The sequence below is a fragment of the Scyliorhinus canicula genome, chromosome 5 (assembly GCF_902713615.1).
Source record: "Scyliorhinus canicula chromosome 5, sScyCan1.1, whole genome shotgun sequence".
NCBI classification, from domain to species: Eukaryota; Metazoa; Chordata; class Chondrichthyes; order Carcharhiniformes; family Scyliorhinidae; genus Scyliorhinus; species Scyliorhinus canicula.
This window is the reverse complement of record NC_052150.1, coordinates 81,262,707-81,284,782: the sequence shown is the minus strand read 5'-3', so window position 1 is coordinate 81,284,782 and position 22,076 is coordinate 81,262,707. Positions and strand designations below refer to the sequence as shown.

The window sequence follows — 22,076 nt, the reverse complement described above, 5'->3', positions numbered from 1 at the left end:
GGGGGGTTGTTGGGTTACGGGTATAGGGTGGATACGTGGGTTTGAGTAGGGTGATCATTGCTCGGCACAACATCGAGGGCCGAAGGGCCTGTTCTGTGCTGTACTGTTCTATGTTGTATTAATAATCGGTGAATTGGTCCAGATGCGGCACCAATTTTGCTGTCACAGAAGTCCACTAATCGTGCCCCAGCCTCAACACTCAGTTTCAAGAACAGATAATCCAGCCCACAAATGTTTTCACCTCAACTGCTTTCTGCGGTAGTGAATTCCTCAGGTTTACCATTCCTTAGATGAAAAGCTTTCTCCTCATCTCAGTCCTAAATGGTTTACTCCACACCCTTAGACTGACCCCTGGTTCTGGACTGCGCCGCCATCGGGAACATCCTTCCTGCATCTACCCTGTCTAGTCCTGTTAGAATTTTACAGGTTTCTAGGTGATCTCCCCTCATTCTTCTAAACTCCGGCGAATATAATCCTCGTGAACTCAATCTCTCCTCATATGTCAGTAATCCCAGTAATCTGTCTGTCAAACCTTCATTGCACTCCCTCCACAGCAAAAATATCCTTCCTCAGATAAGGAGACAGAAACTGCACACAATATTCCAGGTGTGATCTCACCAAGGCCCTGTATAATTGCAGCAAGGTATTCCTACTCTTATACTCAAATCCTCTCGCTGTGATGGCCAACATACCATTTGCCTTCTTTACGCCTGCTGCACCTATATGCTTATTTGCAGCGACTGATGTACAAGGTCTCGATGCACATTCTCTCTTTCAAACTGTAGCCATTCAGATAATAATCTGCCTTCCTGTTTTTGTTACCATAGTGGATAACCTCACATTTATCCACATTACATTACATCTTCCATCCATTTGCCCACTCACTCAACTTGTCCAAATCAGACTGAGACATATCTGCATCCCCTTCACAGCTCACCCTCCCACCCAGCTTTGTGTCATCTGCAAATTTGGAGATATTACATTCAGTTCCCTCATCTAAATATTTAATATATTTGATTGGAGTCCTCGCACTGATCCCTGCAGTATCCCATTAGTCACTGCCTGCCATTTGGAAAAAGACCTGTTTATTCCTATTTTTTATTACCTATCTGTCATCAGATTTCTGTTCATCCCAATACACTGCCTCCAATCCCATAAACTTTAATTTTACATCCTAATCTCTCATGTGGAAATTTGTGGAAAGCCTTCTGAAAGTCCAAATAAACCACACCCACTTGCTGCTCCTCATCAACTCCACTACTTACATTCTCAAAGACTTCCAGTAGATTTGTCAAACATGATTTCCATTTTGTAAATCCATGCTGACTATCCAATTCTGCCACTGTTTTCACTTCATCTGACTCACCCCCATGACACACTCCCCTGCTCCCACACCTCCCATCCGAAATGGACAGGAAACCTGTCTCTAATTAAGGCCACACCATCCACTCCGCACCCCTCCCCCCAACACCCTCCATGTGAAAATCTGAATTCTAATCAATTTTCCAACAAATGCAGGTTTCTGAGACTGAAAAATAGACCCAGCTCTTATTTCCCACCTCTGTAGCGAAAATGTAATCCATGGTCGCTTGTCGTGTTTACTTAAGTCCCGGTTACCGTGTTTCCCCTGTTAGTTACTTGTAGTTTCAGCATGTCATGTTAAAACCTAAAGATGCAATGTCAAGCCAACTCCTGGCAGGTTCTATTAGATACCCTGCTGCAGGGTACCATAGGCAGCACGGTAGCATTGTGGACAGCACAATTGCTTCACAGCTCCAGGGTCCCAGGTTCGATTCCGGCTTGGGTCACTGTCTGTGCGGAGTCTGCACATCCTCCCCGTGTGTGCGTGGGTTTCCTCCGGGTGCTCTGGTTTCCTCCCACAGTCCAAAGATGCGCAGGTTAGGTGGATTGGCCATGATAAATTGCCCTTAGTGTCCAAAATTGCCCTTAGTGTTGGGTGGGGTTATTGGGTTATGGGGATAGGGTGGAGGTGTTGACCTTGGGTAGGGTGCTCTTTCCAAGAGCCGGTGCAGACTCGATGGGCCGAATGGCCTCCTTCTGCACTGTAAATTATATATATATGAAGGTCATCACATTCCTTTATTTGTACAGTTATTGTAAAAAGATGTAAGTGCACAAAAGGATGTTTAGAAATCAGACATTCAGAAACAAGGGCACTTAATCATATGGTTGAGCTCTCACCATTATTTGCACAAGTGTGTCATTTCTCTGCCCAGGCCTTGCTTGCATGCCACTGATGAGTTGTCGGTGCCACATGGGCGTCCTGCAACAACTCAACACTCTCGCCTCGCCTTACAACTCAAGATTGCAATGGAGGTCCTATATCCATCTCAAGAGCCTCCTGTTTGAGTATGGTTGTTTTTTTTTTAGTCAAGATAATAGGACTCTCACAGTATTTATTGTTGACATTCACAAATTATTACGCCTACAATAATGTCTACTATTGATAATGACTTAACAGCAACACTTACCGCAAAGACTTGCAAGAATTAGCTGGGAAATCAAAATACATTACAGTTCTGAATTCTGTGTACTTAGCTGGCAGGCTTTAAAGTTCCAAAATATCTGCTCCGAGAGCCACTCCTAATACGCTTTTTCTTCAAATTGTGCATAACAATTTGCATGTTTCATAGCGTTAACCAATATGCAGTCATCATTCTACACTAATTTGCCTGTCCTCAAAGCATTAGATCATACTCACTAACTTATCAGATCTATACTCTTTCTCAGGGGTTTATCTTTAAAGAATGCAGTGAACAAAGAAGGATATTTTGTCTGTTCTGCTGCAAAGGTCTGCACAATAGTTATTTTCCCATATGCTGTGGACTCCATTTATTTCATTACAAGGTACAGATGGCACAGCACTTGGGAGTTCCAATCTACCGCATAAGAGAGAGAGATAGAGAGAAGGATCTGAAACATGACTTCAAATACTATAATTAATTAAAGTATTTTTGAAGTGTAGCCACTGCTGTAAGGTAAAAAAAAACATGGCAGCTAATTTGCACGTAGCAAAGTCCCACAAACAGCAGATGCTTGTTTGTTTCATCTTCAGGCGGGAAGGAAGCGGATAAGTGGAGGCTGCGTTAGGAGCAGTGGGTGGGCAAGGAGGCTTCACAAACACCCAGTGGATGCCTCTGCCCCGAAGGAAGAAGCTGCAGATAGTCCTGCCAATCCCAGAACAAGTCTGGTGAATCTTCATTGCACTCCTTCTATGGCAAAAATCTCCTTCCGAAGGCAATTAGAAGAGGAGGAGATTTCCGGTGGCGGCCATGCGCGTGTAGGTCGCATTTTCGGCAGCTCCCGCCGCTAACGGACCAATGGGCCCTTTCAAGGATGTTTGCCGGTCCCTTTTCGGCACAAATAGGCAGGCAAACGGCGCTAGAAGGCTCCCCACAGTAGTTTATGGATGGGGACCAGGAGCAGGGCGGCCAAACAAACGAGAAGTGGCAAGAACAGGCGCGGGAACAGAAAATGGCGGCCGGCTCGGATCAGGCAGCGTGGGCCCAGTGATCGCGGGAACAGCAGGAGTTCCTTAGAAGTTGCTTTGCTGACCTGAAAATGGAGATGCTGGCTCCAATGAAGGCCTCAATAGAGAAAATGGTTGAGACCCAGAAAATGCCAGAAGGCAATCAAGGAGATTGAGAAAAAGGTCTTGGATATTGAGGACGAGCTACTGGGCCTGGCTGTCAGGGTGGAGGCGCACAATGCCCTACATAAGAGGTGGCAGGAGAGGCTGGAAGGACTTGAAAACAGGTCCAGGAGGCAAAACCTGTGCATTCTGGGCCTACCTGAGGGTGCGGAGGGGTCGGACGCGAGCGCATTCGTGACCACGTTACTGGGGACCCTGATGGGGTCAGGAACATTCCCTGGCCTCTGGAACTGGATGGGGCGCACAGAGTCCTTGCAAGAAAACCCAAATGAATGAACCGCCGAGGGCCATGGTGGTACGGTTCCACCGCTTCTCAGATAAGGAACGAGCCCTGCGATGGGCTAAAAAGGAGCGGAGCAGCAGGTAGGAGAACAGCGTAATTCGCATCTCCCAGGACCTGGGAGCAGAACTGGCCAAGAGGCGCGCTGGATTCAACCGGGCTAAGACAGCTCTCCACAGCAAAGTGTTGAAGTTCGGGCTGCTGCATTCGGCAAGGCTGTGGGTCACGTATCAAGATCACCACCATTACTTTGATACACCGGACGAGGCGTGGAACTTTATCAAGCAAGAAACGTTGGACTCAACCTAAAGGACAGTCACACTGGGACGTTACTCTGGTGGGATAATTGCCGAGGACCTGGAGGGAGCGACATGATGTTGTTCCCTCTTATTTTTGTTTGCTCCCTGTGTCTTCGGCCATGTTTTCAGCTTTTGTAGAGCTCGGCCGCAGAGGGAGGAGAGGGGCCTACACGTAGGGCTGCTCTCCTGGCAGCTGGTGCCATTTCTTTTATGGGGTCAGGTTTGTGCCTGGGGTTTGTTGTTTGTTTCGTGGGGAGAGGGGGGGCGGGAAATGTTCTTTGGGGGCCGTTGAAGCAGATAAGCTGGGTTTTCCACAGGGAGGGAGGGGCCCGAAAAAACGAGGCATCTGAATAATCGGAGACAGAGGCGGGAGCGGCCGGGGTCAGCATGGGTCAGCTGACTCACAGAAGCGTAATGGGGGGACAGCCAGTGTGAAGCAGGTGCTTGACTTGGGGGTTTGGGACCACGGGGCTGCTAAGGGTGTGGGGGGGGGGGGGGCAGGGGGAGATGGGAAGCTGCTTTGCTGACAGAAAAGGAACCAACATGGCAGAACAGAGGGGGAGTCGGGGAGGGGCCCGCAATGGGAGGGCTCGAGTAAGCGGGAGACGCGGGCTCGTGGTTGGCCGAAAAAAGGAGATGGCTAAATCGGCAGGGGAGGGAGGGGGTTAGCCCCCCCCCCCCCCCCCCCCCCCATATCCAGGCTGATCACGTGGAATGTGCGGGGCCTAAATGGGCTGGTCAAGAGGGCTCGCGTGTTCTCACACCTAAAGGGGTTAAAGGCAGACGTAGCCATGCTACAGGAGACGCACCTAAAACTTGTGGACCAAACAAGATTGAGAAAAGGGTGGGTGGGCCAGGTGTTCCATTCGGGGCTGGATTCAAAGACCAGAGTAGCAATCCTGGTCAGCAAACGGGTGGCTTTTGAGGCATGGACTATTGTGGCTGACAAGGGGGGCAGATACATAATGGTTAGCGGGAAGCTGCAGGGGACTCAGGTGGTGCTAGTGAACGTTTACGCCCCGAACTGGAACGACGTGTAATTTGAGACGCATGCTGGGTAAAATTCCGGACTTAGACTCACACAATCTGATTATGGTGGAGTGATTTCAACACAGTCATAGACCCTATTTTGGACTGGTCAAACCCCAGGTCGGGGAAGCAACCAGCGGCGGCTGAAGAACTGAGGGGATTCATGGAGCAGGTGGAGATCCGTGGAGATTCGCCCGACCGAGGGCGAAGGAGTTCTCTTTCTTTTCCCATGTCCACAAGGTGTACTCCCGTATAGATTTCTTTCTGATGAGCAGGGCGCTAATCCCTGGGGTGGAGGGGACAGAATATTCGGCCACTGCAGTCTCCGATCATGCTCCACACTGGGTGGATTTGCGTCTTGGGGTGGAGGGAGGTCAGCCTCCAATATGGAGGCTAGATGTGGGGCTGCTGGCAGACGACCTGGTTTGTGGGCGGATAAGGAGAAACATTAAAAACTACCTGGAAACTAATGATCCGGGGGAGGTAGCGGCGTCCACTGTGTGGGAGGCCCTGAAGGCAGTTATCAGAGGGGAGTTGATCTCTATCAGATATTATAGAGAGAAGAAAGAAAGAGCAGAGAGAGAAAGATTAGTTGAGGAGATAATCAGAGTAGACAGGAGTTACGCGGAGACCCCTGTGACGGGGCTACTGAAAGAGCGCCAGAGGCTGCAGGCAGAATTCGACCTGCTGACCACGGGGAAGGCGGTAGCAAAGCTGAGGAAGGCCAAAGGGGCTGTCCACGAGTACGGGGAGAAAGCGAGTAGAATGCTGGCGCACCAACTTCGCAAGAGGGACGCTGCCAAGGAAATTGGGGAAATACGGGATAAGGAGGGCAACACGGTCAAAGATCCAGAGCGGGTGAACAAAGTCTTTAGGGCGTTTTATGGTAAATTGTATGAGTCAGAGCCCCCGCCGGAAGGGGAAGGGATGAAGCATTTCATGGACCAACTAGGTCAGGTTGTCATATGGAAGGGGGAAGTTTTGGGTATTCTAAAAGGCATTAAGGTGGACAAGTCCCCAGGACCGGATGGGATCTATCCCAGGTTACTGAGGGAAGTGAGGGTCGAAATAGCTGGGGCTTTAACAGATATCTTTGCAGCATCCTTGAGCATGGGTGAGGTCCCGGAGGACTGGAGAATTGCTAATGTTGTCCCTTTGTTTAAGAAGGGTAGTAGGGATAATCCAGGGAATTATAGACCTGTGCGCTTGATGTCAGTGGTAGGCAAACTGTTGGAGAAGATACTGAGGGATAGGATCTATTCACATCTGGAAGAAAATAGACTTATCAGTGATAGGCAGCATGGTTTTGTGCAGGGAAGGTCATGTCTTACAAACCTAATAGAATTCTTTGAGGAAGTGACAAAGTTAATTGATGAGGGAAGGGCTGTAGATGTCATATACATGGACTTTAGTAAGGCGTTTGATAAGGTTTCCCATGGCAGGTTGATGGAAAAAGTGAAGTTGTATGGGGTTCAGGGTGTACTAGCTAAATGGATAAAGAACTGGCTGGGCAACAGGAGACAGAGAGTAGTGGTGGAAGGGAGTGTCTCAAAATGGAGAAGGGTGACTAGTGGTGTTCCACAGGGATCCGTGCTCGGACCACTGTTGTTTGTGGTCTACATAAATGACCTGGAGGAAGGTATAGGTGGTCTGATTACCAAGTTTGCAGATGATACTAAGATTGGTGGAGTTGTAGATAGCGAGGAGGACTGTCAGAGAATACAACAAAATATAGAAAGATTGGAGAGTTGGGCAGAGAAATGGCAGATGGAGTTCAATCCAAACAAATGCGAGGTGATGCATTTTGGAAGATCAAATTCAAGAGCGGACTATATGGTCAATGGAAGGGTCTTGGGGAAAATTGATGTACAGAGAGATCTGGGAGTTCAGGTCCATTGTACCCTGAAGGTGGCAACGCAGGTGGATAGAGTGGTCAAGAAGGCATACAGGGACTTCCGGTTGCGGCTATGACCAGCTAAGTCGCACATTTGGCAGCTCCTGCGACAAAGGTGTTTAAGGGCCGATTGGAGGGCCCCGACGGTACTGTAAAGACGAATCCCGGTGGGGGAAGGCTCCCTGAGAAGAGTGAGACCAACTTTATGGTCGGTACTCGGAGTGGGGCGACAAAAAAAGCGGCAGCAGCTCCCCGAAAAAAGCGGGGTAAGAGGACCAAAATGGCGGCCGGTGGCGCACTAGAAGATTGGAGAAAATGGGCGGAGGAGCAGCAGGCCGCTCTCCTCCGGTGTTTTACGGAGCTGAAAGTGGAACTCTTAGAGTCTATGAACGCGACGACCACAAGGCTGATGGGGGCCCAGGCGACCCAAGAGGCGTCGATAAGAGAGCTGCAGCAGGAGATGACTGCAAGGGAGGAGGAGGCCACGGTCCTCGTGGGAAAGGTGGAGGTGCACGAGGCACTCCACCTGAAATGGCAGAGCCGCTTTGAGGAGCTGGACACTCGAATGAGGCGGAAGAACTTGAGGATCCTGGGCCTAGCAGAAGGCCTGGAGGGGCCTGATCTCCCGAAATATGTAGCGGAGATGCTGAGCTCCCTGATGGGAGAGGGGGCCGGTCCATCGCCTCTGGAGCTGGAAGAAGCATATCGGGTCATGGCTAGGCGGCCTAGGGCGAACGAGCCCCCGAGGGCAGTGCTGGTGCGATTCCAGCGTTTCTGTGATCGGGAGAAAGTGCTGAGGTGGGCCAAGAGGGAGAAAAGCAGCAAATGGGAGAATTCGACGGTGCGGATATATCAGGACTGGAGTGCGGAGGTGGCAAAGCGGCGGGCCCGGTTTAACCGGACGAAGGCGGTGCTGCACGCAAAGAGGATCAAGTTCGGAATGCTGCAGCCAGCGCGCTTGTGGGTCACCTACAAGGACCAGCACCATTATTTTGAGACCCCAGAGGAGGCATGGACTTTTGTTCGGGAGGAAAAGCTGGACCTGAACTAGAACTTGGGAACGCCGGCGGTCGAGGCCGCCCGAGTACCCTTGACTGATCAAGTGGCCCATGTCTTTCTTAGGCCAGGTCGGAACTTGGTTAAAGTTGATGGATCGTTTGGTTTCTTTGAAACTTGTGGTATGGGGGTTTCTTTGTTCCTTTTTGTGTGTCTCTTCCCGTTGCCAACTTCCCTTAATTATTGTTGTTGTAGGGGGGGCTTTTTTACTGTTTTTTGATCTGTTCTTTAAGGGTTATGGTTACTGTTCTGTTCGATGGAGGGTGATGGTTAAATACGTTATTATTGGGTAGTTATTTAGTTATGCAGGCATAGTTATGTATTTATGTATTTATTTGAGATTTGTTATTTATATTGTTATATTGTTAAGTTGGGGAGGCGGGACGGGGGGGGTGCAAGTTGGTTATGCGTGTTTTCTTTTTCTCTTTTTCTTCCTCTCGTTTTAAGGGGGCTTTTTTATGGGCTTGGATGGGGACGGGGGTGGAATTGAAGATGGCGGGGTAGGGTGTGGCCGGGCGAAAGCGCGGGCTTTCCCCTGTTTCCCGCGCGCGGGACGGAGGAAGGGGGAGGAGAGAAGAGTGGGGTGTGGCCAGCAATGGCGGCTTTTCCCGCGCTGAAGCGGGGTCAGAGAGGGATGGCAAGGGGGGGGGGAGGCCCCTCCCCCCCACATCGGGAGGAGTCGGAGTGTGGCAGGGGCAGCCGGGTCAGCGAAAATCAGCTGACTCTCGGGAGTACGATGGTGGACACACCGCGGCTAGGAGGGGTCCTAGCCAGGGGGGGGGGGGAAGGGGGGTTAGGGGGGGATACCGGGTTGCTGCTGGAAAGGCCGAGGACGGGAAGGGAAGAACGGGAGGAGAGGGGGGGGGGGGGCATCGCCATGGGGAACGGGTCAGAAGGGGAGGGTCGACCCGGGGCGAACAGGGGACAGGACATGGCTAATAGACAGGGGAAAGGGACAGGTCGCTCCGCGACCCGGTTGATTACTTGGAACGTGAGGGGGCTGAATGGGCCGGTCAAGAGAGCAAGGGTTTTTTCACACCTAAAGGGACTGCAGGCGGATGTGGCAATGTTGCAGGAGACTCACTTGAGAGTAGTAGACCAGGTACGCCTGAGAAGGGGGTGGGTGGGACAGGTGTTCCACTCAGGCTTGGACGCAAAGAACCGGGGGGTGGCGATTTTGGTGGGAAAGAGGGTGTCGTTCGTGGCGGCGCAGGTGGTAGCAGATAAGGAGGGTAGGTACGTGATGGTGAAGGGTAGGCTGCAGGGAGAGAATGTGGTGCTGGTGAATGTGTATGCCCCGAATTGGGATGACGCGGGTTTTATGAGGCGCCTGTTGGGCCTCATTCCGGGTCTGGAGGCAGGGGGCCTGATCATGGGGGGGGACTTCAATACAGTGCTCGACCCTGGGCTGGACAGATCGAGTTCCAGGACGAATAGGAGGCCGGCAGCGGCAGAGGTGCTAAGGGGGTTCATGGAGCAGATGGGGGGGGTAGACCCTTGGAGATTTGGCAGGCCAAGGGCGAGGGAGTATTCTTTTTTCTCCCACGTCCACAGGGTGTACTCCAGAATAGACTTTTTTGTACTGAGCAGGGGGCTGATTTCGAGAGTGCAGGACACGGAGTACTCGGCCATTGCGATTTCGGACCATGCACCACACTGGGTAGAGGTAGAACTGGGGGAAGCACGGGACCAGCGCCCGTTGTGGCGCCTGGATGTGGGGCTGCTGGCGGACGATGAGGTGTGCGGAAGGGTCCGGAAGGGCATTGAGAGATATCTGGGCACGAACGACACGGGCGAGGTGAAGGTGGGGGTAGTCTGGGAGGCCCTGAAAGCAGTGATCAGAGGAGAGCTGATCTCCATAAGGGCACACAGAGAAAGGAAGGAGAGGCAGGAGAGGGAGAGACTGGTGGGGGAACTTATAGAAGTGGACAGGAGATATGCGGAGACACCAGAGGAGGGGCTGTTGAGGGAGCGGCGCAGTTTACAGGCCCAGTTTGACCTACTGACCACTAGGAAGGCGGAGACGCAATGGAGAAGGGCACAGGGCGCGGTCTATGAGTCCGGGGAAAAGGCGAGCAGGATGCTAGCACACCAGCTGCGCAAGCGAGATGCAGCCAGAGAGATTGGGGGAGTGAGAGAGAAGGGAGGGAACGTAGTGCAGAAGGGGCAAGAGGTGAACGGGGTCTTCAGGGATTTCTACAGGGAATTGTACCGGTCTGAGCCGCCCAGGAGGAGGGGGGGAATGGAGAACTTCCTCGATAGATTGAGGTTCCCAAAGGTCCAGGAGGAACGGGTGGAGGGGCTGGGGGCGCCGATAGAGCTGCAGGAGCTAGTTAAAGGGATAGGCCAGATGCAGGCGGGGAAGGCGCCGGGGCCGGATGGGTTCCCGGTGGAATTTTATAAGAAGTATGTGGACTTGGTGGGTCCAGTGCTGGTGCGAGCCTTCAATGAGGCGCGAGAGGGGGGGGTTCTGCCCCCGACAATGTCACAGGCCCTGATCTCCTTGATCCTGAAGCGGGACAAAGACCCTGTACAGTGCGGGTCCTACAGGCCTATCTCCCTCTTGAATGTAGATGCCAAACTGTTGGCAAAGGTCCTGGCAACCAGAATAGAGGATTGTGTGCCAGGGGTAATCCATGAGGACCAGACGGGGTTCGTAAAGGGACGACAACTTAACACAAATATCCGGAGACTGTTGAATGTGATTATGATGCCAGCAGTGGAGGGGGAGGCTGAGATAGTGGTAGCACTAGATGCGGAGAAGGCATTCGATAGGGTGGAGTGGGAATACCTGTGGGAGACGCTGGAACGGTTTGGGTTTGGGGAGGGATTTATCAAGTGGGTGAAGCTGCTGTATTCGGCCCCGATGGCGAGTGTGGTTACAAACGGGAGGAGGTCAGAGTATTTTGGGCTCCATCGAGGTACCAGGCAGGGATGCCCCCTATCCCCCTTACTATTTGCATTAGCGATCGAACCGTTGGCGATGGCACTGAGGGGTTCAGGGGGGTGGAGAGGACTGACAAGGGGAGGGGAGGAACATCGGGTATCACTCTATGCGGATGATTTGTTGTTATATGTGGCGGACCCGGAAGGGGGAATGCCGGAGGTAATGGAAATACTAGCGGAGTTTGGGGACTTTTCGGGATATAAATTAAATGTGGGTAAAAGTGAGGTCTTTGTGATACACCCGGGAGATCAGGGGGAGGGAATTGGGCGGCTCCCCTTTAAGAGAGCAGTAAAGAGCTTCAGGTACTTGGGGGTGCAGGTGGCAAGGAACTGGGGGACCCTCCACAAGCTGAACTTTTCAAGGCTGGTGGAGCAGATGGAGGAGGAGTTCAAGAGGTGGGACATGGTACCGCTGTCGCTAGCAGGGAGGGTGCAGTCAGTCAAAATGACGGTCCTCCCGAGGTTCTTGTTTCTGTTTCAGTGCTTGCCCATCTTTCTCCCCAGGGCCTTCTTCAAGAAGGTAACTAGCAGCATTATGGGCTATGTGTGGGCACATGGCACCCCTAGAGTGAGAAGGATTTTCTTGGAACGGAGTAGGGACAGGGGAGGATTAGCGCTACCCAATCTTTCCGGATACTACTGGGCGGCGAACGCATCGATGGTGCGCAAGTGGGTGATGGAGGGGGAGGGGGCAGCTTGGAAACGTATGGAGAGGGCGTCCTGCGGCAATACAAGCCTGGGGGCGCTAGTAACGGCACCATGGCCGCTCCCCCCCACAAGGTATACCACGAGTCCGGTAGTGGCGGCCACCCTGAAAATCTGGGGGCAGTGGAGGCGACACAGGGGGGAAGTGGGGGGTCTGATGGCGGCGCCACTGAGAGGGAACCACAGATTTGTCCCGGGGAACACTGGCGGGGGATTCCAGAGCTGGCACAGGGCGGGCATCAGGCAACTGAGGGACATGTTCATAGAGGGGAGGTTTGCGAGCCTGGGAGAGCTGGAGGAGAAATTTGAGCTCCCCCCGGGGAACACGTTTAGATACCTGCAGGTGAAGGCATTTGCCAGACGACAGGTGGAAGGATTCCCCTTGCTTCCCGATGGAGGGGCGAGTGATAGGGTGCTGTCAGGGGCCTGGGTCGGAGAAGGGAAGGTCTCGGACATCTACAAAATAATGCAGGAGGTGGAGGAGGTACCGATAGAGGAGCTGAAAGACAAGTGGGAAGCGGAGCTGGGAGAGCAGATAGAAGATGGGACATGGGCGGATGCCCTAGAGAGGGTCAATTCGTCGTCGTCGTGCGCAAGGTTGGGCCTCATCCAATTTAAGGTGCTGCACAGAGCCCATATGACGGGGACTAGGATGAGTCGGTTCTTCGGGGGGGGAGGACAGGTGTGTTAGGTGTTCGGGAAGCCCTGCGAACCATGTACATATGTTCTGGATGTGTCCGGCACTGGAAGAGTTCTGGGAGGGGGTGGCGGGGACGGTATCGAGAGTGGTGGGAACCAGGGTCAAACCAGGGTGGGGGCTAGCGATTTTTGGGGTTGGGGTGGAGCCAGGAGTACAGGAGGCAAGGGAGGCCGGAATATTGGCCTTTGCGTCCTTGGTAGCTCGGAGAAGGATCTTGATTCAGTGGAGGGACACAAGGCCACCAAGTGTTAACACCTGGTTAAACGACATGGCAAGCTTCATCCAATTGGAAAGAATCAAATTCGCCCTGAGAGGGTCGGTACAGGGGTTCTTCCGGCGGTGGCAGCCCTTCCTTGACTTTTTGGATCAGAGATAGGAACCGGAGGCCGAAACAGCAGCAACCCGGGGAGAAAAGGGGGGGGGGGGGGGGGGGGAAGGGGGGGGGGGGGGGATAGCAACGAAGGGAGCACGTCAGCGGGGGGTCGCGGGCAATGACTGCCCGAGGCCATCGGCAGAAAGGGAAAAACGGTTTGGTTGCTAGACTGGTAGCGCGGGGGGGGGGGGGGGGGGGGGGGGGGGGGGGAGGGTGGGGGGGTGCGCGCGGGGGAGGGCGTGGGGAGGATTTTCCAGGGGGGATTTGTTGTGTTATAATTTAAAATGTAGTAGGGGTAAATGTTTGTATCGAAAAATTTCAATAAAAATTATTTAAAAAAAAAAAAGAAGGCATACAGCATGCTTGCCTTCATCGGAAGGGGTATTGAGTACAAGAGTCGGCAGGTCATGTTACAGTTGTATAGGACTTTGGCTAGGCCACATTTGGAATACTGCGTGCAGTTCTGGTCGCCACATTACCAGAAGGATGTGGATGCTTTGGAGAAGGTGCAGAGGAGGTTCACCAGGATGTTGCCTGGTATGGTATGGCTAGCTATGAAGAGAGGTGGAGTAGAATAGGATTGTTTTTGTTGGAAAGACGGAGGTTGAGGGGGGACCTCATTGAGGTCTACAAAATTATGAGGGGGATGGACAGGGTGGATAGCAACAAGCTTTTCCCAAGAGTGGGGGTGTCAATTACAAGGGGTCACGATTTCAAGGTGAGAGGGGGAAAGTTTAAGGGAGATGTGCGTGGAAAGTTTTTTACGCAGAGGGTGGTGGGTGCCTGGAACGCTTTACCAGCGGAGGTGGTAGAGGCAGGCACGATAGCATCATTTAAGATGCATCTAGACAGATATATGAACGGGCGGGGAACAGAGGGAAGTAGACCTTGGAAAATAGGAGACAGGTTTAGATAAAGGATCTGGATCGGCGCAGGCTGGGAGGGCCGAAGGGCCTGTTCTTGTGCTGTAATTTTCTTTGTTCTTTGTTCAACCGAGGTTTCCAAAGGTGGAAGAGGATCTGGTGGAGAGACTGGGGGCCCCGATAGAGCTGGAGCAGATGGTAAAGGGGCTAGGGAACATGCAGTCGGGCAAGGCCCCGGGGCCGGATGGCTACCCTGTAGAATTCTACAATAAATTTTCAGAACTGTTGTGCCCGCTCCTAAAAGTATCTTTAATGAGGCCAAAGAGAGAGGACCCTCTTCCCCCAACAATGTCACAGGCTTCGATTTCACTCATTCTCAAACGAGAGAAAGATCCGCTACAATGTGGATCCTATAGACCGATATCGCTCCTGAATGTAGACGTCAAACTGCTGGCCAAGATCTTGGCAGCTAGAATTGAGAACCGTGTCCCTGGGGTGATAGGGGAGGATCAGGCAGGCTTCGCCAAGGGCAGGCAATTGAACTCCAATGTACAGAGGCTCCTAAACATCATCATGATGCCCTCAGAGGGAGGGGAGGCAGAAGTAGTGACGGCGATGGACGCATAGAAAGCCGTTGACCGGGTGGAATGGGAGTACCTGTGGGAGGCGCTAAGAAGGTTTGGGTTCAGTGAGGGGTTCATAGGTTGGGTCCAGCTACTTTACCAGGCCCCCGTGGCAAGTGTGTGCATGAACAGGGTGAGGTCGGAATACTTTAGGCTCCACCGAGGGACGAGGCAGGGGTGCCCCCTTTCCCTGTTACTATTCGCCCTTGCGATAGAGCCGCTGACTATAGCGCTGCAGACTTCAAGGAACTGGCAGGGGCTGGTTCGGGGGGGGGAGGAGCATCGGGTCTCGCTTTACGCGGATGATCTGCTCCTGTACATCTCAGACCCACGAGAGGGGATGAGGGAGGTCATGCAGATCCTGAGGGACTTTGGCAAATTCTCGGGGTACAAGCTAAACGAGAAGAAAAGCGAGATGTTTGTGATCCAAGATAAGGGACAGGAAAAGAGACTGGGAGAGCTTCCGCTGAAGATGGTCGAGAAGAGCTTTCGGTACCTAGGGATACAGGCTGCTCGAAAGTGGGATGCCCTCCACAAGCTTAATCTATCTCGGCTGGTAGAGCAGATAGAGGGGGACTTCAAAAGGTGGAACATGCTCCCACTATCTTTAGTGGGGAGGGTGCAGGCCGTTAAGATGACGGTTCTCCCCAGATTCCTGTTTGTCTTCCAGTGCCTTCCCATCTTCATCCATAAGTCCTTCTTTAAGCAGGTGAACAAGATCATCTCGGGATTTGTATGGGCAAATAAGTCCCCGTGAGTAAAGAGACTGTACCTGGAGCGCAGTCGGGGTGGGCTGGCGCTGCCGAACTTTTGCAGCTACTATTGAGTGGCTAACATAGCCATGATTAGGAAATGGGTATTGGGGGAGGGGCCGACGTGGGAGCAGTTAGAGGCGGCCTCATGCAAAGGTACCAGCCTAGGGGCACTTGTAACTCTGCCGTTCTCGCCTGCCTACTACTCCTCCAGTCCGGTGGTGGTGGCGGCATTAATGATCTGGAGTCAGTGGAGAAGGCACAGGGGGGTCTGGACCCCGATATGCAACAATCACAGATTTGTCCCGGGCAAGACAGACGGAGAGTTTCAAAGCTGGCATAGGGCAGGTATTAAAAGGATAGAGGAGCTGCACATAGACGGGACCTTTCCCAGCCTGAAAGCGCTGGAGGAGAAATTCAGTTTTCCCCCTGGAAATGCTTTCAGATACCTTCAGGTACGGGCCTTTCTGAAAAACAGGTGGTATCATTCCCGCTGCTACCCCCACACAGGATACATGATAGGGTGGTCTCCGGCACCTGGGTAGGGGAGGGGAAGGTTTCGGACACCTACCGAGAACTACAGGAGGCAGAGGAAGCCCCAGTAGAGGAGCTTAAGGGCAAATGGGAGGAGGAGCTAGGTGGGGAGCTGGATGCGGGCCTGTGGGCGGACGCCCTAAATACGGTCATTCCTCTTCATCATGTGCCAGGCTTAGCTTAATCCAGTTTAAGGTGATCCACCGGGCGCATATGACGGCAACCAGGATGAGCAAGCTCTTTGGGGTTGAGGATAAATGTGCGAGGTGTGTGGGAAGCCCTGCAGATCATGTCCATATGTTCTGGGCATGCCCGGCTCTTAAGGGATTCTGGCGAGGTTTTGCTAAGACATTGTCCAAGATCTTAGACACGTGGGTGGTGCCGAGTCCAGAGATTGCAATCTTTGGTGTGTTAGATGATCCGGGAGTTCAGGAAGCGAAAGAGACCGACGTATTGGCCGTTGCCTCCCTGGTAGCCCGGAGGCGGATCCTTTTAATGTGGAGGGACCCGAAGCCCCTGAGTGTAGAGACCTGGGTTAGTGACATGCCTCGGAGGTGGCAGCCGGTTTTTGACAAAAATTTTGAATAAAAATAATTTTGAACAAAAGAAGAGGAAACACAAACCAAACATCCCATCAAAATCTGACACTCCCTCAATTCATCAAGACCTGACTATCATCAGCTTTAGAACATGGAAACAAATGTTCAGTCTGGGGAGAAATCATGGAAATGTGGTGACTGTGCGAATGGATTCAATTCTACATCAGAGCTATAAGTTCATCAGCGAGTTCACACTGAGGAGATGCTATTCATCTGCTCCGAGTGTGGGAAGGGACTCGTTAATTCATCTGACCTGCTGACACACCAGCAAGTTCATACTGGAGAGAGGCTATTCATTTGACCCAAGTGTGAGAATGGATTCAAAAAGCCAAAAAACTTACTGAAACACCAACGAGTTCACACTGAGGAGAGGTCATTCACCTGCTGCAAGTGTGCAAAGGGACTCAATAATTCATCTGGTCTTCCAACACACCTGCGAGCTCACAGTGGGGAGAGACCATTCATCTGCTCAGAGTGTGGGAAGGGATTCACTTGTTCATCTTGTTCCGTTCTCCCTGTGTCTGCGTGGGTTTCCTCCGGGTGCTCCGGTTTCCTCCCACAGTCCAAAGATGTGCGGGTTAGGTGGATTGGGCATACTAAATTGCCCTTTGTGTTCAAAAAAATAAGGTTAGGTGGGGTTACTAGGTTACGGGGATAGATTGGAGGTATGGGCTTAAGTAGAGTGCTCTAGTGGCCGATGCAGACTCGATGGGCCGAATGGCCTCCTTCTACACTGTAAATTCTATGATCTACCTGCCGAGACACCAGTGAGCTCATACTGATGAGGGACCTTTTAAATGTTCAGATTGTGGGAAGTGTTACAGGAGTTCTGGAGAACTGAAATGTGTGTTCACATGGATGAGAGACCATTCAAGTGCTCTCAGTGGGACTGGGTTCAGGAAAACATCTCAACTCACTGTACACACTGGAGAGAGCGGCCATTCACCACTCGGTATGTGGGAAGGGATTCAAATATTCATCCTGCAAAAACACCAGCGAGTTCACAAATGACAGTGATTGATTTTTTCTGTTAATCACATCAAGGATTGAATCACATTCATTGGTGTCTGTTTGTGCTGATGTTCATGAACTCCAACCCAGTTCTGGTCGTTAGTGTTCCTGATAAAAGTCAAATAAATCAGCTTTGTGTAAAAAAAAATGTGCTCGAATTTCTGTAGCCGAATTTGAACCCAAAAGCTTCTGAGAGGTGAGAGCATGACCAACTGATTCATGTTCATAATTTGCTTATTTCCTATTTTTGTAATTAATTTACCAGATGTGGGCTTTGTTGGTTAGATGAGCTCTATTGCCCTTCAGACGGTGGTGGTGAGCAGCCTTTTTGAACCGCTGCAGTCCCTGAGGTGTAGATACATCCAGAGTGCTGTTAGGAAGGGAGTTCCAGGATTTTGAACCAGGGTCAGCAAAGGAACGGTGATATATTTCCAAGTCAGCATGGTGAGTGACTTGGAGGGGAACCTCCAGGTTGTGGGGCTCCCAGGTGCCTGCTGCTCTTGTCCTTCTAGATGGTAGTGGTCATAGGTTTTGAAAGTGCTGCCTAAGGAATCTTGGTGAGTTACTGCAGTGCATCTTGTGTACACACTGCGTCCATTGTTCGTCGGCGATGGACGGTTTGAATGTTTGTTGAAGGGGGAGTAATCAAGCGGGCTGCTTTGTCTTGGATGGTGTTGAGCTTCTTGAGTGTTGTTAGAGATGCACTCATCCAGACAAGTGGACAGTATTCCATTATACTCCTGACCTGTGCCTTGTAGATGGTGGAGGATCAGGTGGAGGATCAGGAGGTGAGTTACTCACCGTAGGATCCCTGGCCTTTGATCTGCTCTGGTAGCCACAGTATTAATATGACTAGAATGGTTCAGTTCTGATCAATGGTAAGCCCCAGGATGTTAACTGTAGGGGATTCAGCAATGGTAATACCACTGAATGTCAAGGGGCAATAGTTAGATCCTCTCTTGTAGGAGATGGTCTTTTCCTGGCACTTGTGTGGTGCAATGTAACTATATCAGGCATGTGTTCATGTCTAGATATTGGGCGCAGTTTGAAATACTGTCACGTGCCATTACAGCAGATTAACAACTTTGTTAAAGTAGTGCACACAGGAATACAACGCAATTTCATTTGCATTAGGGGATTTTTACAACAAAAGGCTTCACAATGAAGATAAGAAGGTTTTCAGACAGGCAGGTTTACCATCCTTCTTTCATACATTACAGACTGGAATCGGCAAACACCCAGGAGCGCTCCAAGATAAGCACATGACCGAGATACCAAAAGAGACAGCAAGTAAGAACAATTTTTTTCTTCAAATTTTACATTTTTTATATGTCCAACAATTAAACTTGAAGGAATGGGTCTCTAATTTGTAATGGCAAATTTTCAGTGCTCATGGTTGATTGGACATAATTAAGGTATCATACCGTACTGAAGCAGCTTGGCTAGGGGCACAGTTAGTTCTGCAGCAGAAGATTTTAGTACTACTGCTGGGATGCTATCATAGTACCTTCAACCATTTCTTGATATCGCATGGGGTGAACTGAATTGGCTGAACACTGGCATCTGTGATGCTGGGGGCCTCTGCAGGAGGCTGAAATGGAACGTCCACTCAGCACTTCTGGCTGAAGATGATTGCAAATACTTCAGCCTTGACTTTGGCACTGTGTTGGTGGGCTCACCCAGCATTGAGGACGAAGATATTTGTGGAGCCCTGCCCTCCGGTGAACATTTAATTGTCCACCAACATTCACAACTGGATGTGGCAGGACTGTAGAACTTAGTGCTGATCCACTGGCTGTGGGATAGCTTTGATCTGTCGATTACATTCTGCTTCCACTATTTGGCATGCCAGTAGTCCTGTGTTGTAGTTTCACCAGGTTGGCACTTTACTTTTAGGTAGGTCTGCTGCCTATAGGGTTACAGAACCAAGGTTAATCGATAAGCGTTAAGATACAGATCAGTCGGGTAGCACGGTGGCACAGTGGTTAGCATTGCTGCCTACGGCGCTGAGGACCCGGGTTTGAATCCCGGCTCTGGGTCACTGTCCGTGTGGAGTTTGCACATTCTTCCCGTGTCTGTGTGGGTTTCACCCCCACAACCCAAAAAGATGTACAGGGTAGGTGGATTGGCCACACTAAATTGCCCCTTAATTGGAAAAAATAATTGGGTACTCTAAATTTATTTTAAAAAATACAGATCAGTCATAATTTAATGAAAAGATGGAACAGGCTCAAAAGGGCTGGCTGACCTACCCTGCATATGAGACGGGGTAATTTTAGCTTACGGTAATAATAAAAATGAATAATGGCTGATGTGATAAATTGACTTAAATGCAAAGTAAAACCAGGCAAAATGTGAAAGCAAAATACTGTGGATTTTGGAAATCTGAAATAAAAACAGAAAATGCTTGAAATACTCAACAAGTCTAGCAGAAGCTGTAGGGAGAGAAAATGTTTTAATTTCTAGGTCATGGCCTTTCATCGTGCAAAATGTACACCTGGCTCCAAATCATACAGTTTATATTATCCTCACTGGGTCTTTCCAACTACTTCCTCCAATTGCATTAGGAATATTAGAGCAAAACAGGACATTAAAATAGACCAGACTGTTTTAGAAAAAGTTAACTTTGTTCATATTTTGATTTTTTTAATGAACCTCGCAGATCTTAAATCTGATAGAATAGAATAAGACATTTCGAACTAGTATGTTTCATACTAATAAAACCCTAGGTTCCTACATTCTACCTTAGTTTCACTCTGATGTAGACACACTCGAAATGTATAAGGTGGTACATGAACTTTCTCATGTTATTGGGGTAAATTTCAAATTTCTGAACATTGTAGCAGTGTGTCACAACATTAAGGTGTATAGTCAGCAGAATCCGTATTAGCTACAGGATAAAGCTCAAGTCTTAATCTCTTAAGAGTTATGACAATTGGAAGGAATGATAGTAACATAAAATTATTTATTTATTTTTGGTTTCTAATCTACTAGAGAAGATTAATAAAGGACCATTAAGGAGGTTTTTAGGGTCATTTCCAAGGGTAATTTCCAAGGTGGTGCGGGTGAAACTGGACCCGGGTCCCGGGAGGCCATACTTGGGGTGGCGGACCAGCCAGGGTTGGAAACGGGTGCGGAGGCAGATATCATAGCCTTTGCCTCGTTGATCGCCCAAAGGTAGATCCTGCTGGCATGGAGAGCAGCCTCTCCACCCTGGCGTGGTGAGGGGACCCTTGACCCTTGAGAAGGTTACGTTTGAACTGAGGGGAAGCTCGAAGGGGTTCTACAAGTCATGGGCATTATTTATCATGCACTTTCAGGAACTGGATAACATTGAACATAAGTTGGGGGGGGGGGTGGGTGGGTGGGTTGGGGCGGAGGGGGGGCTGTGGGTATTAAGGATGACTATGGGTAATCCCTGATTCCTTTTTGTCATTTGTTTATGTAAACGTGCGGGCTGGTGTTTGGGGGTTGGTGGGAGGATGGGATCATTGTTATTGTTATGGGGTTTGACATATTGTTGTTGATTATTGTTTGTTGTTGGTGGGTGCAAATTAGGGAGAAAATGTGAAAAAGGAGAATAAAAATATTTTATTAAAAAAAATTAAATGTCAATGTAGCGGTATGATATTTAAACTACAAGATTCAGTTACATATGATATTTTTACAGTAACATTTAAGTAAGTCTGGTTAATTAAATTCTGTAAGAACTGAAAAGATTTGGGTGTTAGAAAAGATAGAAGTTCTTTAAAATTGAGATATTTGTACAAACAGTTTTGAATAAAATGAACACAAAACACATACATAACTTCATTCAGTGCATGTCCCTATCTGATTGAATGATGACAAATCTCTGGTTTAGCTCAATGGGCTAGACAGCTGTTAATCACCTGTAAAGTGCTAAACAACTCCTGAATATAAGGCAGTTGCTGTGGCTAGAAATTGCTATTTTCATTCTGAATGCTTTTTCATTGAAAAGAGCAGGCTTATAGCACCGAACAAATGCACAATCCAGCTGTCAGCATTTCTCTCACTCTGTCACAGGTACAGTCCTTAGCTTTCCGACCAATTTACAGCACCTCAAAAATATTCCAAAGTTCGTGTTTTACCTTGTGCGCAATAAGACATAAATCATAATTGATAACTTGCAGAATAAGTAGATTAAAGTAGCACAGATTGTTTCACTAATCCAGATTGGGAGCTTTGTCCATAACTGTGTGTGCTGGGAGTTGTGGGCACATGAACTTCTGCTGGTTTGTTGTTTCTTTTTCAGCTATTGTAATGAACACAAGCTCAAGGCCATTCAGAAAGGCACTTACCTCTTGGATACATTTTATATATAGAAAATAGTACATTTAATAATGTTGTTGTAAATCGTATGGTTTAAAAGTATCTATTACGTGGCAAACCTTATTTTAAGTAATCGGGTTTTCAGCTAGGGAAAGCACAATTTGGTAGTGGAAACAACTTTTGAAAATGTGAATTCTAAAATTTTTTTTCATGGATAGCTTTGTTGTCGATTTTGATTATTAGTTTTTTCCTAATTGAGGCCTTTCACTCTTAATTGCTATTCGCCAACTAAGTTAATTTGTGATTTGTTGCTCTTTTACAAGATAACATTTGAGTCAAGCAGGACTTGTCATAGCCGAAATGAGAGGACCATTGTTCAATGTGACAGACTGTAAATGTGCAGGGCATTTATTCTATTAATTTCATATGTGAGGGGCTGGTTTAGCACA

At 49.8% G+C, this 22,076-nt stretch overlaps 1 protein-coding gene across 2 annotated transcripts in view; it reads right to left on the bottom strand.

Annotated features, from left to right (window-relative positions):
* Window positions 1-22,076, bottom strand: part of wipf3 (WAS/WASL interacting protein family member 3) — a 178,904-nt gene that overhangs the window by 155,691 nt on the left and 1,137 nt on the right. The gene's annotated exons all lie outside the window — the stretch shown is intronic.